The sequence below is a fragment of the Eleutherodactylus coqui genome, chromosome 5, assembly GCF_035609145.1.
Source record: "Eleutherodactylus coqui strain aEleCoq1 chromosome 5, aEleCoq1.hap1, whole genome shotgun sequence".
Taxonomy (NCBI): Eukaryota; Metazoa; Chordata; class Amphibia; order Anura; family Eleutherodactylidae; genus Eleutherodactylus; species Eleutherodactylus coqui.
In genome coordinates this window covers 184,425,008-184,442,691 of record NC_089841.1, presented here as the reverse complement: position 1 = coordinate 184,442,691, position 17,684 = coordinate 184,425,008, and positions in this window count along the sequence as shown.

Below are 17,684 nucleotides of genomic sequence, written 5' to 3'. Positions count from 1 at the left end.
TCCCGTTTCTATGACACCGGAAAGTGAAAAAATTACACTCCGCACGTAAAATTTTGACGCCAATTCTTTTGCGCAAGAATTGAATAATCGAGTTGGGACCCATTAGCTTTTCCTATTTTTGACATAATCAATGCTTGTGCCAAAGTTCCTGTTTCTATGACACCGGAAAGTTAAGAAATTACATTGCGCACGTAAAATTTGGACGCTAATTCTTTTGCGCATAGAATTGAATAATCGAGTTGGGACCCATTAGCTATTCCTATTTAGGACATAATCAATGCTCCTGCCAAATTTCACGTTTCACGTTTTCACGTTCATTGTCTAGAACAAAGATCCAGAGTCCCCTGAACTCCCGGATGACCTGTGAGCAAAGATGAGGGACACTCTTCAATGACCCTGAGACGCAAGGCCTCTGGCACAAACCATCTGCCCTCCGGCACCCCCGAGGGAGCGTCCTACTGATGATTTTGTAGATGAGGGACGAGATCAGATTCTACAGCTGCCACCACCACCCCAGGTGACAAGATATTCTCGGGAGCCACTGTCTCACTTTCTGGCAAACCGAAACTCCATGAGAGGGCGTGCGCCTTCACGTTCTTCTCCCCTGAAATATAAGTATTGATGAAGTTAAAACTGGCAAAAAACAATGCCCACCTGGTTTGGCGAGCTGTGAGTCTCTTAGCATTGGCGAGATATACCAAGTTTTTATGATCACTATATACGGTTATGGGATGCCTTGCCCCCTCAAGATGGTGACGCCACTCTTCTAGAGCCCATTTAATCGCCAATAACTCACGATTATCCACATCGGAGTTCCGTTCCACTGAACTGAACTTCCACAAGAAGAACGCGCATGGGCTATACCCGGCTCTCTGACTGATTTTCTGAGACAATACAGCCCCCTCCCCCACCTTAGATGCATCAACCTCAATAAAGAACGGTCACCGTGCGTCAGGCTGTACTAGCACAGGGGCGGCAGTAAATGCCCTTTTGAGATGACTGAAAGCCTCTAGGGCTTCTGGCGACCATCTTACCAAGTCGGCCCCCTTCTTGGTAAGATTTGTCAGGGGTTGCGCAATAACTGAATAATTCTTAATGAATTTACGGTAAAAATTTGTAAACCCTAGGAACCGCTGGAGAGCTTTCAGGTTTTCCGGTCTGACCCATTGGGAGATTGCTGCCACTTTATCAGACTCCATTTGAATCTCCGTGGGTGAAATCACATAACCAAGGAAGGACACTTGTTTAGTACCAGAATTGCATTTCTCCAACTTGACAAAAAGTTGGTACTCACGCAAAGGGGTCAGAACCAGAATGTCATCGAGATATATGACCAAGAATACCCCCAGGAAGTCGTGGAAGACTGCATTCATAAATCCCTGAAACACAGCGGAGGCATTACAAAGTCCAAAGGGCATCACCAGACATTCAAAATGTCCTAACGGGGTGTTGAACGCTCATCTCCCTTTTAGATGCGAATTAAATTGTACGCCTCCCTTAAGTCCAATTTGGAAAACCAGTGGGCCACTACCACCTGATTCAATAAATCAGGAATCAAGGGCAAGGAGCACTGGTTCTTCACAGTAATTTTATTCAAAGCCCGATAATCCACGCAAGGCCTCAATGTGCCATCCTTCTTCTCTACAAAGAAGAGACCTGCCCCGGCAGAGAACCTGGATGGTCTGATATATCGTTTGGCCAGAGACTCTGAGATATAGGACTTAAGGGCTTCGTGCTCCCGCCCCGACAAATTGAAAACGGCTCTCCTTGGGATGGGACTGTTGGGGATCAAATCAATACCACGGTCCCACTCCCTATGGGGAGGCAAAATCTCAGACCGTTTCTTGGAAAATACGTCATGAAAATTAGGCAAATACTCGGGAATAAATATGGCATCTGCTGAGCACATAGGTATAGTAGCTAAGTGACTATGACAAGACAACCCCCAATGTGTCAATTCCCGAGTGGACCAATCAAAGCGGGGATTATGCAGTGCCAAGCAGTGCATACCCAGCACTACATCAACAGACATCCTCTCCATTACTAAGAACGACAGATTCTCAGAATGGAGAACACCCACAGTACCATAGGAGTCCTCCACTGGACAACACCCGCAAACAAAGGGGTGGAATCAATGCTAGTGAAGCATATGGGCATCTCCAATACCGAGAACTCAGCCATCAGGGGTCTGACAAACCTTAGACTAAGCAAATTAGCGGCTGCACCCGAATCAATAAAAGCCTGACCGGACCGAGTGAAATTCCGGAAGCCAATATGACAGGGCATCAACAACTTAGGTACTACCTGTGATCCTAGGCGACCCTCCCGACAGTCGCCAAGGATCTGAAGTTTTCCGCCACTTCAGGCTGATGCTGTAACAGCTTCTGAGGACAGGTTGCTACACGATGTCCGTCTTTCCCACAATAGAGGCAGAGACGCTGCATCATCCGGAACCGTCGCTGTTCCTCAGGACTTAGCTGGTCCACTTCCATAGGCTTGGCACCAGAAGTTGGCCTGGGAGAAGAGGGAGCAGGTCTGCTGGGTTTCCTAGCTTTGCGGGCCTGACATTCCTCTTTTCTAGATCTCAGCCTTCTTTCCGCCTTGACTGCCAATTCCATTGCCTCATTGAGTGTCATGGGAGCAGGATGGGAAATAAGTAGATCCTTGACAGCATCAGAAAGACCCAACAAAAACACATCCTTAAGTGCACTATTGTTCCAAGAGGATTTACCAGCATACTGTCTAAATTTAGAGCAATAGTCCTCTACCCACTGCTGCTCCTGATGAAGGGACATGAGATGAGATACCGCCAACCCCGCAGGGTCCGGCTCATCAAAAATACCTCCAAGTTCCCGAAAAAAACAAATCAACTGACTGCAGGCAAGCTGAACTCTCGGGTAAAGAGTAGGCCCATGTCTGGGGGAACCCCGAAGTAAGGACATAAGCAATCCCACTTTCTGGAACTCTGAGCCGGATGAGCGGGGCCGCATCTGGAAGTACAATCTACATGCCTGCTGAAAAAACAAAAAACTTGCTCCTGAAAACACCTCCGGAAGAGGATACTTGGGCTCAGGAATGGAAGGGGCAACAGAAACATGCACTGACTCCTGCTGCTCCTGGACCACCATACAACCAGACAGGTGTTAGATGATGACCACATACTCCTGCAACCGACTTGCGAGGGTACTCATGGCCTCCATTGGAGAGTAAAAACAAAACCTGCTGGGCAATTTTAAGGGCCAGTTATGTTACAGTAATCTACCCTGGATACGCCAGCCCAGGTTGCCCTGGATCTTGCCCACAACCCCTGTCCCTGCCTACTTGCCCCCACTCCTGGCTAACCCCAGGCTGGCCACTAGGTGGTGGTCCCTACGCTATCTAGGGACTGAGAAGAAGCGCTGGCGTACCTAGATGAAATGGGTAGACTACCGACAGGACAGGCAGATGAAAAAAAACATCACAAAACAATACTGATAGTACCGAGGCAGATGGAACAACCTGGCAGATGGTAACAAAATAGCAGACGAGCTGACAGAGGCAGGAGACCTACAGATGCAGACTAGCTAGCAACCTGAGGGAAACCAATAACTGGCAGTGATTGCAGTCACTGCCAGACCTTTAAACAGAAGCCTCCACCCAAAGGCAGAGAGAGGGAGACTGTCAATTCCCTATAGCACATCAAAAGGGAGCTCGTGCATGGCAGCTGAACTCCCAGGTGCGCGTGCACACGGCTCCGCTAGGACTACCAAGCATGCGCACCGCGCCGCGAGCCACCGGCATCGGCGCCCCCGTCAGCCGGACCACAAGTCAGGGGATGCGCCGCCTCAGGAGGAGCCGCATGGTAACAGCTCCTACTTGATTGCAGGAGCAGAGGCTTTAATCACGCACCATACATCTGCTATTGGCGGCGATTAAAGCTTGGGACCAAGAGCTGTATATTTACTGCACTTGGTCCTTAAGGTGTTAAACGGTATAAAGTATTTCTAAAACACATTCTTTGACAATGAACACTGTGATTCAGCTTTTTTCACCTATTCACAGAATAAAACAACCGCAAAAGAAAGCCCAATTACTCTTTCACGGTGGATAATAGGTTAGAAACCTACACAGTGCACAAACTGAAGAGATGCACGTTCATATAGTTGAGTGGAAACATTGCCCTTTGATAATGTTTTTTCATTCATACACCGCTACTGATTAATTTCCATAAACTACGCAAATCATCAATTTTTTAAAAGAATAAAAGAAGTTATTGTAGTTTGTGATAAATATGGTTTTATTTAGGCAAATAAAGATGTTTTGTACTCACACAAATTGCTTACAAATAAATTGCGCCTGGATTTCTTTACATTTTTCTCGCATCAAAGTATCTACTCTTAGCAGCGATCACAGTAGTGCAAATGTGTAGCATTCGGTTGGTCAACTTGTCTAAAGTTTCAGCTTCAGGGGCAGCCCACTTCTCTTATAGCAAGTATATTTTGGTGCGTTATCTTGCTATAGTGTGAAACCAAAACCAATAAAATGGGTGTTGGAAGAGATGGAATGGTGCACTAGGATGTTGTGGTAGCATTTGGAGTTTATAATTCATTCGAAACAGACCATAAATTACGCAAACTATACTTTGCACTTCTCAAAGTGATTATAGCAGATCACTTTTCGATTGACAACTCCCGCCTGCGAGACATTTACGAGACCACTTTTTCACAGGTTTACACAGTATCACAATATGGAGTAAACACTGGAGTTCTTAAATTGTGTAAAGTGGTGATTTTTGCTCATTTCAACCAATCACATCATTGCTCTCATTTTATAGTCTGCTTTTGTAAAATAAAACCTGTGGCTTTTTTCTATGGGCAACAAAAACAGTTTCTCTTTTACACAGTTTTATGGCTTGGTCTCAAAAACTACAGTTTTCAAGGATATTTATATAAATAATGTATAAATACAATACATGCAGGTGCTTAATGTGTTTAACCCCTTCCCACCCCAGTGCGTAAATGTATGTCCTGGCTGGGAAGCAGTTTCCACAAAAGGACATACACACACTATCAGCAGCATGAGCTGGCAATGACTGAAAGCTGGCCTCCTGCCGCAACAGCAGGGATTGATGTGAACACCAAGGCCTGCTGCGAGCGCCACAATCTAGGTTGATTGCAGCATTTGTAGGGTTCACAGAAGGAGAGAGCTTCCTCTGTGACGTTATGGGCCCTCCGTCATGTAATCGTGGAGTGCCAGTGGTTTGTCATGCCAACCAGACAAAGGCGTCTGCCATGGTCTGTGAGCACTATAAGAAGTGATAATACATTATAGTACAGATGCACTCTAATGCATTATCTGTGCAATCAAAGCATTGAAGGTTCAAGTCCCCTACAAGAGCATAAAGAAATTTAAGAAACTAAAAGTAGCATAAAAAACGTATAAAAATGGTAAAAGAAAAATTTGCACACTTTCCCCTCTTGCTTAAAAAAAATTAATTGAAAACCCCACATGTTTGGTACTGTTAGATCTGTAATGAGTAATGACCCATGCATTAAATTGAACACACTTTTATCTTGCATGACAAACACAATAAAAAAGTCTACTTTTTTAATGTATCAAATTATTTCGTAAAGCAGTAACAAAGACTTTGCAATTTCAATACAGATGCCAGTGTGAGCACCTTGTTTACTTGTTGTCTATGAATATCTAGGTTTAAGTGGGGGATTGAAGCACTGGATATGGAGCGCTAAATCCTATACAGATATAAAAGGAAAGGATTTTTACTCATACCTAGATTTAACAAAGAAAAAAACAAAATATAACTTTACATTTATTTAACAATTATGGTTTAGAGCTTCCTAAGAATAATATAAATAAATAAATACAACCGGAGCTTATGTAAAATAAATATAATATATTTTATTCCATATACAGTGGGGTATGAAAACAAATGAAAAACAAGATGACTGTCGGTTTTTCTATTTTCCAAAAATAACTAAAACAAATGGAAATCATGTCAAAAGGAGATCAAAGTTTTTTGTCTGAATACTGTTATGGACAATTCAGATGGAATTCCAAGATTTACAGAATAGGAAAAACACAGTTTTTATGGGGGGCTTGTTATTTTCTTTTTGACTATCGTTTGTATGCTATTTGTGCTATTCTGTGATGTATAAAGGCTTAAAGGGGTTGTCCCGCGCCGAAACGGGTTTTGTTTTTTTTTAAACCCCCCCCCCCCCCGTTCGGCGCGAGACAACCCCGATGCAGGGGTTAAAAAAACCACCCGCACAGCGCTTACCTGAATCCCGGCGGTCCGGCGTCTTCATACTCACCTGCTGAAGATGGCCGCCGGGATCCTCTGTCTTCATGGACCGCAGGGCTTCTGTGCGGTCCATTGCCGATTCCAGCCTCCTGATTGGCTGGAATCGGCACGTGACGGGGCGGAGCTACACGGAGCTACACGGAGCCCCATTCAGAAAAGAAGAAGACCCGGACTGCGCAAGCGCGGCTAATTTGGCCATCGGAGGGCGAAAATTAGTCGGCACCATGGAGACGAGGACGCCAGCAACGGAGCAGGTAAGTATAAAACTTTTTATAACTTCTGTATGGCTCATAATTAATGCACAATGTACATTACAAAGTGCATTATTATGGCCATGCAGAAGTGTATAGACCCACTTGCTGCCTCGGGACAACCCCTTTAACTTGAAGCATTAAAGCGTACCTGAGTTTTCAGCATGATTTCTAAAACATAGAAGGTTCTACTTATCCACACAATTGTTGTAGTTTCATGTCCGTAAGTTCTGATTTTCAGGTGGTCTTTCCCATTTTTCTGTTGTTCTGCTATTTGCAATCTACTTTTAGTTAGGGGGCATGTAGCAAACATAGCATTCTACCAGTAGTTCATGTCCTACACTTCCTTGCCCTTACTTCCCATGCTTCATTGCACTGTCTCTGGTCAAATCAGTAGGAAGTCAGTAGCTGCATGCTTACCCCTTTTCTTTCCCAGGACAATCAGGCATTTAGAGATATTCTAGCCAAAAGGTTAGTTAACCCACTAAAATGTCTGCACACACACACATATAGACACACACCAACATGCTGTAACAGCAAGAGAAGTAGAGAATGTGGAGATCATTATCACAGTTCCTGCAGATCTGTCAGCCTACAGCCTGTAAGTGCATGAGAGCCAACTTCTGTTGCTATTGAAGCATTCACAAGTCCTTATTACTATGGAAGCTCTGCTCCTAATGCCAGAGAGTAGATTGCAAAGAAGCTGGAAGGGAGACCCCTATTGGCAGTCACTTCAAACGGGATTTACAATGCTAAAACAAACAAAAAAATTAATACAAGTATATTACAGAATCGGTAAGACTAACACAAGCTTGTAAAGGAGCGGAAGTTGTCTAAAAAGTTAGTGTCCCTTTAAAAATGAGAGACGTCTTTTTTTTCTGACCATTATAATTGTGTTTTCTTCAAAATAATACACATCTTACTAAATCTACCTAACATAGTAACATAACATAGTATGTAAGGCTGAATTAAGACAATGTCCATCTAGTTCAGCCTGTTTCAACACCCCCTCTTCTTGTTGGTCCAGAAGAAGGCAAAAAAAGAAAATCAACAAGCCAATTTAGCTCATTTGGAGTAAAATAATTCCTTCCTGACTCCATATGGCAGTCAGAATAATCCTGGATCAACGTTTGAGTTCTTACCTAACTCCAAGACCCATATCAACAACCCCGTTGGTCACCTAATGTTCATATCCTGTAATATTGAAACACTCTTAAAAGATGCCTAGTTTGCTCTTAAACTTCTCTTTTGATTTTGCCATCACCACATTCTCAAACAGAGAGTTCCACAGTCTCACTGCTCTTATAGTAAATAACCTCTCCTGTGTTGGTGATGAAACCTGCTTTCTTTAGACATAGATGATGCCATCTTATTACTGTTGCAGTCCTGGGTATGAACAGATCATGGGAAAGATCCTTGTATTGTCCCCTCATGTATTTATACATAGTTATTTGATCACCCCTTAACTGTCTTATTTCCTGAGTAAATAATCTCAATTTTGATAGCCTCTCTGGGTATTCCAGTCCTCTCATTCCATTTATTAATTTAGTTGCCATTTTTTGAACCCCTTCAAGCACTGCAACATCTTTCCTGAGCACCGATGTCCAGTACTGTACACAGTATTTCATGTGAAGCCTGACAAGTGCCTTGTATAGTGGAAGTATATTGTTCTCGTCCCTCACCCCTATACCTCTTTTAATGCATCCCAAGACTTTATTTGCTTTTGCAGCAGCTGACTGGCATTGGTTACTCCGGTTAAGTCTACAGCCCACTAGTAGGTCTTTTTCCATCTCACTTTTCCCTAGCAGTACCCTATTTAATGTATATTGGTGACATCCGTTTCTCCAGCCCATGTGTAACCTATTATGCGGCACAGTGTCAAATGCTTTAGAGAAATCCAGATATACAAGATTAATTGACTCTCTTAGGTCCAGTCTAGAACTTACTTCATTGTAGAAGCTGATCAAATTGGTCTGACATGATCAAACCCTTATGAACCTGTGCTGATGAGCCATTATTCCTTTGTTCTCCTTGAGGTATTCTTGGATGGTATCCTTCAGAAACCCCTTGAATATTTTTCCAATTATTGAAGTGAGAGTTACCGGTCTGTAGTTACCAGGCTCTCTTTTAGACCCCTTTTTGTATATTGGAACCACATTGGCAATGCGCCAATCCAGTGGTACAACCTCTGAGCTTAATAGTGTCCATAAATATAAGAAAGTTCCCTTAGAACCTTTGGGTATATTCTATCTGGACCAGGGATTTATCGATTTTAATCCTCTTTAACCGGCCCTGCACTTCCTCCTTTGCTAGGCATGCAATATTTAGTGGGGGGTTTGTTTTATTCCCCTGCATGTCATGTGACATTTCTTTTTATTAAAGTTACATGAATGAAATCATATTATGAAAGCCCCTTTAGCATTAGGAATGACATCTGTATAATCAGTGTCAGACTGGGGTTCCTTGGGCTTGTCAGTGGAAATTATATTTGGGTCTACTATCCATCTCTACAAAGTATTTTCATGTCTGCTCTTAGCCTCATCATAAACAGTTTTTTATCAGAGTGTATCATCAATAAGGTCAAATAAGATATTTGCGAATCAGCCAAAAGAGTATGAAATAGACCAGTGATTCCCAACTCCGGTCCTCAAGGCACCCCAACAGGTCAGGTTTTCAGGATTTCCTCAGTATTGCCCAGGTGATGTAATTATTGTCGGTGCCTCAGACATTGCCACAGGTGTTCTTACTATAGGATATACTGAAAACATGACCTGTTGGGGTGCTTTGAGGACCGGAGTTGGGAAACACAGAAATAGACCATTGTTGCAAGTGTTTGACTTCAAATTCTTTTTGAAATGGGGTTGGCTTTTTCTGGACCTCTGGGGCCTATTATTGTCTCAGAGCATGGCCCACCATGAGATCCTCCGGTGCTCTAGTCAGTAAGTCTGACCCTGATAATAATTGTATGATTACTGGAAAAAAAACATTGGTATTAAGGTTATATTTGCCAACAGGTAAGATGAACCAGTCCACTGTTTCAGAATTCATTCTACTAGGATCTTTTCTAACAGAAGACAAGCACATCTATGAAACTTGAAATTATTATTCTTTTGCAGTAATCATCACCTTCATAACCTAAGGTATCCTCTTAATAATTTTTCTATTCGCAAGATCTGATACACAGTGGTTACAGTGCCCAAAATGCTTTTTTCATTTGATTGGTCAGTCAATTTCCATAGCTGGTTCTATCACTAAGTGCTATCCTTTATTCTCTTTGTGCTGAAGCTGAGCATTTTCTTTTGGTCACCATGTCTTATGATTGTTACCTGGCTATTTGTCACCTCTTTCATTATGGATGTATTGTATCACGAGCAATAGAATTCGTATCCATTCTGTATTTCTATTGCTTGCTGTTCTGTCATTACCTTCTTTACTTTTATCACAATTCCTTTTTGTGAACATAATCCAATTGTGAATGTAACCCATTGTCAAACCTTCTCTACATCAACACATATTTTGTTCAGTTTCTTTTCCGAATACATTGTCCAACATTTAGTATAGCCAGATATAGTACAAATTTGAACATTTAACATTTTGCTATATCAAACAATTTCTTTTAGTGTTATATTTTACATTGTGCATGTCCCAAAAGTACAAATTAGTTGGCACCACAACATAAAACAGCTTAAAGGGGTTGTCCATTTCTGAACTATTGATGACCTGTCCTCAGAATAAGTCTTTAATAGTTTATTGGTGGACTGCTGTCAGCGTATACAGTCATGGAAGCAAGCAGCTCCATATAAATGACCCAGGTTGATATTGCAGGCACTGTTCCCATTGAATTTAATATATATAGTATACTCCAGCCAATCATTGGCCTGAACAGTATATGAAACTTGACTATCTAAAGGGACCAATGCTTATTCATTGGCTGATCATGTCTTTTATATTAGCATAAAAATGCTCGCTGCTTAGCTGCATATCTCCCATGTTAACTGGAAGATGAGCAGGCAATCATTGGCAGCTCTATAGGGATGACCGATTGTGTGAAAATGTCCAAGGGATTTGGGAATTGAAAACTTTTAATGGGTACTGTAACAACGGTTACATATACCTGTTAACATGTTGCTGATTCTGCAGCTGTACCCATAGCACTTGAGAAACATTTGGACCAAACTTGGCAAGAGCTAACTTTGCAACATTTATTCATTGTAATCTGATAATATAAACAATATTCCTGAATGACCCTAGTCATTTAATTTGTTTTATAGGCATGATAGATATATGATGGATGATAGATAGATAGATAGATAGATAGATAGATAGATAGATAGATAGATAGATAGATAGATAGATAGATAGATAGATAGATAATATTCATTATGTGAATTGCTGGTAGAAGTAACAATTTAGCAATAATGAATTACACTGGGGAACAAAAAAAATATTTTCATTTTGTCTGGAAGTCTAGACCTTTCTCTGGGTATTTTGGTTCCGTGACTCCGAAAATACCATACATTTCATTCTAGGAGCTCCAGTTTTTGAGATATTCCTGATATCATTATTTATTTTTGTTATATTTTCTTTATTTTCCCACCAGCATTTGCATAGTACATGTGATACATATTGTTACCACTGCACGTCAAACTTGGTTTGATGAAACAATTTGTAAAGACATTGAAGAGAAATGGAACGTGTTTCAGCTACAAATGCAGAAAATTTCCTGGGCTGAGCATGGAGAACCTAAAAGTAGGTAAATTTGATGGACCACCAATCCGGGAACTCATGAAATACCGGCGTTCTCAAGATCCAGTGGACAACTTTAAGGCACACGCGTGGTCGTTGTTTTGTATGGATGTAAAGCATTTCCCTGGGCACAATAAGTTCACAAACGGCAGGTTGTAACATGAACATCAAAGTTTTGGATCAATTTCCAGATTGTCTTGGTGATGTAGGTGACCTTTACGGTCACCACAGGGTGAATGATTTCACCAGAAAATAAGGACCATGGAACAACTTTACTGTTAATGACGGGATGATGATATATGATGACTATTGTTGAAACATCCAGTGCTAATGTCTAGGAATATCTAATTGCAGGAAATCCCAAAAATGTAGTTTCAGCGACATCTCAATGAAGAGACTATTGTTTTATTCGTATTCTAGGCTTCTTTGTATTTATCTTTGTACCTTCAGCTTTTAATTGGCAGTTATTACATGTAAAATACAATATGTGTACATGTGTACATTTCTTGATAAGCAGACCTGATGGAGAAAAGCTAATGTATTTTTCAGGATCTACAACCCCAAAATACTTCAAAAAAGTTCTAACATCTCAGTCACCAAAAATCCTGTTCCCTGGTATTATTTAGTATATTGTATACCTAAAGATGAAAATATTTCTTTAAAAAGTAGTTTCTTAATGGCCACATTTACATTTTTGTTATGAAAGCTATATATGAAAGGGTTGACCACAGGGGTCAGTACTATGTAAATAATAGATAGTGCTTTATTTAGTTCAAAATCATTGCTGGCTCTTAGGCAAACATAGACAAAGGCCACAGCCCCAAAGAATTTAAGCACAACTGTGAGGTGCGGAGCACAAGTTGAAAAGGCCTTGAATTTTCCAGTTAGGAAAGGAATTGTTGATATGGTTATTATAATACGAACATAGGTTCCCAAGGTCAAAGTGAATTAAAACAAAACCATTGAAGACGCAGTGAAGAAATTCAAGGTCTGCAGCTTATTTGTATTTTGACATGATAGTTGGAGCAAAGGTCAAAGCTCACTAAAGAAATGCTGAATATTTTTACCACAGAACTTTAAATTGGCAATTATGCAAGTGGGGATTAGATTTGTAGAAAAACACATTATCCAACATGCTAGAACTAGGTTTCGACAAACTGGGACACTCATAATTAGCTTATTGTGCAGGACTGCAAAATATTGATCATAGGACATTACAGATATAAGAAAACACTTAATAGATCCTAAAGTGCAAAAGAAGTAAAATCGCATGATGCAATTTGTAAGACCTTGGTCAGATGAGCGTGTTTTGTGCGTGCCTATAGGCGTGTAAACAATGTGCCACTTGCATGTGCTGAAAACGCGTCAACGGGCAATGTTAATCTGCGCACTGCATGACACATTGCATGTTCACTGGAGCTGCTGCACTTGGAGAAGTGTAGATGATTTCAGGAGGATAGAGAAGAAGCCCTGCAGGACTTCAGGATTTTTCCAAAGCAAAGAGAGTGAGCGGAGCTAGGGGGGTTTCCCCATAGCATGGAGAGACAGAGCGGGGCGAAGGGTTAATTCCCCATTGCTCTGCTCTCTGTCCCTTGCTATGCGGAAATCCCCCATAGGTCTGCCCACTCTCCCTGCTTTGGGGAGATCCCCTATAGCTTCGCTAAATCTCCCTGCTATGGGGAAGTTCCGAGGGATATCCCCATAGTGGAGAGTGAGTGGGTGGGGTTTAAAAGAATGGGCAGGGCTATAGGGATTCTCGCAGAGAATCCCTATAGCAAACCATATAGGGTGGGTCTAGAGGGTGACCCATCTAGCCCCGCCCCCTTCTCCCACACTCTTGGGGGAAGCCCTGTAACCCCACCCCCTCTCTCTCCCCACAATAGGGAAATGCCTTGTGTGAGTGGTGGGGGAAGTTCCCTACTGCCCCCCTGCTGCTGAGGAATTGCCAGCAGGGGGGTAAATGGAATACCCTGCTGCTTACAGCATGACATTTAAAAGGTGCTTCAGGCCACAAGCACCTTTTAAATGTCCTGCTGTAAGCAGTGGGGAAGCTATTCCATGCGCAGGAGTTTCTATTTACTCCTGCTCCCATAGAAGTCAATGGAAACTCCTGCCAGCGCGCACCGATGATAATGCATTTTCTATCTTTCTTAGGTGTGCAGCGTTTTCCCCCCCTAATTCCACGCATATAAACATTTCTATACGAACCCATTGTTTCCTTTAAAAGCGTTCATTTTGCGCACGCAAAAAGCACGCTCATCTGACCGAGACCTAAGGGAGATGGACCTATCCCTTCCCGGTAAGAGGATAAGGATTTTAGAAATTGTTACAGATGTGTATTAAGTTTCAATAAAGGAAATGTTGCTTATGAAGAAGTGCATCGGGCTGTGAAGATGAACATCAGTACAGGTTAGGGTTATAATGAGGATTTTTCCGGTGAAAGTTAAGTTATACATGACCAAAATAATTCAAAACACATGCCAGTGCCATGTGTAAATGGGGAATCCAAGCAATATGAAGTCTGTAATATTCTCTGAAAACACATTCTCCATTCTGCAAATATCATAAATTGGAAGCAGAGATTAGTTCAAGAAAAACAATGCATCCATATCTTCCTTCATCCATCATAAATTGCTTTTTTCATGCTGTATATGAATGTACCATTTTGTTGGCATAGGCTATTATAATTGTAGCTGAATTAGGTTTGCAGCTGGGTGAATAATACATTGTTCAAGCTGTTTCTAAGGATATGTTTGATACATAGTTCAAATTCATATATAATTGAATCCTAATATATAATTGAACAATTCAATAAGGCAAAGAATTATTATTTTGAATATGTAAAGATTGTTCCATTTGTTCTCCTTTTGTCCAGAACTAGAAAATGTATATATGCTGCTGGAAAGTTGGGATTATTTTAGGTCACTGTGATAATTATGTGTCCTCTGGGCTGTATACTGTACATGTGATCCTCTGACACATTAATGCTTTAGCTACAAATGGTAATAATGATCAAACAGTTATTGTAGCATATTCCTTATACAATAACCATTGTTGTATCTACATCGATTGCTATGCTTTTTATCACCTAAAGGATACATAAAACAACTTGATTTGAATAAATGAATATTAAGAGGTGACCATAACCCCTTAAGGACCAGGCACTGTAAATTTAGGCTGCTTTGTACTGGGCTTTAATACCACCTGATAGCAGAAATGTGATGCTATCCCATTGCTTTCAAAGGGGTCGGCACTCCTGCGGCCCCTTTGAAAGCAGTGGATTGCAGGCAACCCCCTGCAGCGATGATTTTCAAGGAAGGGCTTGAAATAAAAACCTTTTCCTGAAAATCATCCCTAGCTGTATGAAAAAGTAAAAAAAAATTATACTCACCTAGAAGAGCTGTCTGGCACTTCTCTCCGGCATGGCAGTCTTATTCTGTCTTATGGAGGCTGGGGATTAAAAAATCCCCTCCCCCAGAAAGCGCTGGTCTCATTGGCTGAGCGCCAAGCAAATCACAGGTAGCGCTCAGCCATTGAATGACAGCTGAGTGCTGACTGCGATTGGCTGAGCACTGTGACCAATCACAGACAGCGCTCAGCTGTTATTCAATGGCTAAGCGCGCAGTCAATGAGACCACCACTTTCTGGAGGCGGGGATTTTTCAATCCCCTGCCTCCAGAACACAGAAGAAGACTGCCGGGGCCAGAGAGAAGAGCTGGATGGCTCTTCTAGGTGAGTATAATTTTTATTTTTACTTTTTTTTTACAGCTAGGGATGATTTTTAGGGAAGGGCTTAAATTTCAAGCCCTTCCCCGAATATCATTGCTGCAGGGGTTGCCTGCAATCCACTGCTTTTAATGGGGCCGCTGCAGTGCCGATCCCATTGAAAGCAATGGGATAGCATGACGGACTTCTGCCACAGCTGTGACAGCTATGGCAGCTATGGCAGAAGTTTGCAATGTACTCCCTATGTTTTCAGTGGGGCTGGCACTGCTGCCGCTGGCCCCATTGAAACTAATGAGCGATATCGCAGCAATATTGCAGCGTTTTCTCTGCGCTGTGAGGCACTCGATCTCGCATCACTAGAAAAAATATTGCTAGTGGGAAGCCACCCTAAAAGTGGAAGAGTTTCTTTCACAATGCAAGCGGCAGTCACATTACCGCCGGGTCCCCCTGTCACAGCGGAGCTGTAGGGTCCTAGGAGACCCTGATCACCTCTGCCAGTGACTATTGTCACTACAGGGAATGTTTTCCCCCATAACTGGGGCTCCTATGAATGCCCCAGCTATAGTCGTAGAGTGTAAAATAAAAAAAAAAGACCATGTGAATGACCCCAAAGGTCTTATATGACATCATGGGGGATATAGATGGTAAAAAAAATAGTAACAGGAATAAGTTTAAAAAGCTACAAAATAAAATAAAAAATATACACATAAAAGAAAATGACCCAAAGCCGACGCAAACTAAAACCGTCACTGTATGCATCCTGTAATCCAAAACCATACATATTATATATCAAATCATCTTAAACAAAATGAGGAACCCATTGCCATACTTTATTTTAGCGTATGAGATAACAGAAAAGAGCCAATTGATTATTCTCCCCTCTTCTGAGTGAGTTACTTCTGATCTCCCTGACTAGTAGTTTTGAGCGCATTGTCTCTTTTCCGTTATCTCATTTGTTTTACCCCCACCTGACGATGGGGGGTTCTTTTTCTTATATGTGGCTCCTCCACCTTGGTGAATTAAGGGAGGATCTGGAGACACCACCCTCAAGTTATCTCATGATACTTTGCTTATTTTAGGGTAAATACAGTATATTAATTTAAAAAGACTATAAATGTAAAACAAAAATCACTTTATTAGCTTTTTACTCCCCTTATAAACCTAAATAACAGGGGAGAAAAAGTCAGCGAAAAAAGTATTTTAAAAAATAGCCTTATGTGTCATGGAAAAAAAGCACAGCAAAAATAATTTGGTAGCTGAAGGAAAAAAAATATGGGGGTAAAACCACCACGTGGGTAAATTCCCTAAAAAGTGTCTGCAGTGTAATTTACCTGTGCTTCAGATATGGAGAAAAGGTAGTGGTATAAATAAGAAGGGCAGACAGAACTCCACACCAAAGGGTCCACTTCAGCCTTATACTCTTTCAGGTGTAGGATCCCAATCAAGTCAGGAGACCAGCAGGGGAAAAGAATCCGGGGTATCCAGGCTCGGCAGTAAAGAGTATAAAAAGAGAAAAAAGCCCAACCCCTTCACGCTACCTAAACACCTGTAGGTGGAATGCTGGAGTAAGATAGAAATCACTTCACTGGGGGGATTGGGACTCAACCATTTCCCCCCATTCTAAGTTTCCTTTAAGAGATGTGGAGACAGCGGTGTTTCTTCCTTTACTTCTTTATTGATGAGTATCCAAATCACAGCCAGTATTTGAGTAGTGGTACATATAATCAGGTAATCAACGACAACGCATTCAAGCCTAAAAATAACAGGTATCTTAATTACTTATATACTTGAGTAACTCATTCTAAGCGGCGTCCCTGTGTGGACCCATAAAGTCTTGATCTGATGTCAGTTGTCACGCAGAGCACACATTGCACGTGGACAGCAGTGGGATAGAGGTGCATTCCACTGTGCGCCTCCGCATAACGCCAGCCACGTGGGGTGCTGCGCATTGATGCAGCACTCGGTATGTCATCATGGTCAAGGCATTCAACATCAGCTTTTCATATGCGTTCCAAGGCAGACATATTGCTGTCTCCACATCTCTTAAAGCAAACTTGGAATGGGGGGAAATGGTCGAGTCCAGATCCCCCTAGTGATTTCTATCTCACTTCAGCACAATATTCCACCTACACGTGTTTAAGTAGCGCAAAGGGGTTGAGCTTTTTTTCTGTCTTTATACTGTTTACTGCTGAGGCTGTTTACCCCGGATTCTCTCCCCCAGTTGTCTTTATACAAAAAAGTGTCTGGGCCTTAAGGTACAAAACAGCCTGGTCCTTAAGGGGTGAAGTCGAATTGAATTCAAGAATTTCCAAGTCAAAAGTAAGGGCCCATTCAGGTGAGTATATATTTGGGTATATTCCACAGACAGCACACAAACCCATTATATCAATTAAGCTACCCATATATATGGATGGATATCCGTGTGCTACCTGATGTGAGTTGTAACCAAGTCTCTTAGCTCAACTTGCATACCGTCATATGAATATGGCCTTTAAAAGTAGATAAATATAGCAAGAGTGATTTTCTATTCATAGTATATATAATTTTAATGAATGAACTAATATTCACATGCAGTTATACTTACACTACATATGCGACCTTCTGGAATCGTGATGTATTAAATACAAATAATAATGGTGCTTAAAAAATGAGAGCAGCCT